We start from the raw sequence: 1,942 nt of genomic DNA on the forward strand, positions 1-1,942 counted from the left end.
CACGTGGACTACTCGGATAGACGGAACGACCTTGACAGGGCTAACTTAGCAGTGCTATAACACCTAGATGTGGTAGATGATTATGTGGCACAACACAAAGAAACCATCGCAAAGAAGTGCCGTGATAAGGGGATGCTCAAGACGGACGACGAAGTTACTGTAGATCACAACGCCACTTTCTTGTGCTGGTTTAAACATCAAGTTCTTGAAAATCCCCCGGAAGAGGGCAGTTCAGACGGATTGCTCGTACATGCCTTAGCACATGGGCTCGCGCCTAAGATTGCGACCTATCAGTCCTACGATATCAATGGGTACACGTTCTACACGGAGGCCAAAGACATGGACAGTGATTACCAGAACTCTGGGGTGACAATTCAATGCGTGACTGACGCCAACGGTACAACTGAGAGATTCTATGGAAGGGTCAAAGAGATCTGGGAACTTGACTATGCTGGAATGCACGATGCGACAATGTTCTGTGTCAGATGGGCCAAGGACGTCGTCAGAGAAAACAAGTATTTCACCACCATGTCTATACCCGACGAGAAGAGCACTCCCGTGAACTTTAACGTCATCACCAAAAATGAGCCATGGGTACACGCTAAGCACGTGAGACAATGCTTCTTCATAACTGACCAGGCCAATCCTAGCTGTGTTGTCATGAGGAGATCCAGAAGGAGCATCATCGGAATGGATGGAGTAGGCAACGAGGAAGACTACGACCTATACGGCAACCTGATGAGGGAAGATGACGATGATGATGAAGCATACGTGAAAAGAAGAATCAATACTACATTACCTAAGAAAGATTGTAATCCATGGCTCCTTCCACCATAACCCCTCTCCATTAGTTAGCTATCTAGATTCACCTCTCTTCCCAACAATTAGATCTAGCTAGCTATTTAGCCAACCACACGTGCTCCGTTGATCGTACTCTCTCATCCTCTAATTAACCGCGTGCTCTCGGTCTCTCTCGGGATATATATATATATATATATATATATATATATATATATATATATATATATATATATATAAGTGAGTAAAAAGTTGTTCATTTCAAGAATGGGAATATGTGTGTGAATGAGAATATGTGTTTTTGGGATATACATATATGGAGAGATTTGTGCTAGTCATCACATGCCCTCGAGTTGCTTATGTTTTGCCGAAATGTCGATTTATTTCGGTTTCGGTGAATTTCAAGCAAACTCATATGTCCTATTTTTAGGAAGGTCATGCCAAAATTTTATATATATGACTCTGAAGCATGCATTATTTATTTCATAACCCTTTTGCTTGTTATACCGTGCAGTCGGTCATGAAGGTGAGTGGATGGAAGGTGGAGCGGTACATGCGATCCGCGGTGATGGACATGTATGCAAATAATTAGACTAGGATTAGATGTCCGTGTGCAAGATGCAAGGAAGGAGTCCTTTTGGACCCTTTTGATCGTGGCACTTTGAAGGCGCACCTGCTGATGAATGGTTTCATGGATGGCTATACTTAGTGGATAAGTGAATAATATGATGATGATGAGGACGTCCACATGGCAGGGAATAACGACATGGGGCTAGACGAAGAGATGACCGATCGACAAGAAGACGATGGCGCTAGACATGTCGGTGTGGAAGAGTCCGGAAATGACGACGGCGGCAGAGAAGATTCCGGACATGGCGAAGAAGAGTCTGGACATGGAGGAGAAGAGGCAGCAGTCATGCCGCAGTCTTCGACGCTACTAAGTGCAGTCGTGCAGGACGCTCATGTTAAAGACCTCCTTTTCAAGAGTACGACTAGTGAGAGAGCTGCCTCTAGAGAGGAGGCCAAGCTGGCGCAACTTCAAGTAGACTCGAGGACTCCATTGTATGATGGTTGAGATCCCGAGGTGACCCACTTGAGTTTCACGCTCGGACTTCTTAAGACGAAGGCCAAAAACAAATGGACA

The sequence above is a fragment of the Triticum aestivum genome, chromosome 3A (genome assembly GCF_018294505.1).
Source record: "Triticum aestivum cultivar Chinese Spring chromosome 3A, IWGSC CS RefSeq v2.1, whole genome shotgun sequence".
NCBI lineage: Eukaryota > Viridiplantae > Streptophyta > Magnoliopsida > Poales > Poaceae > Triticum > Triticum aestivum.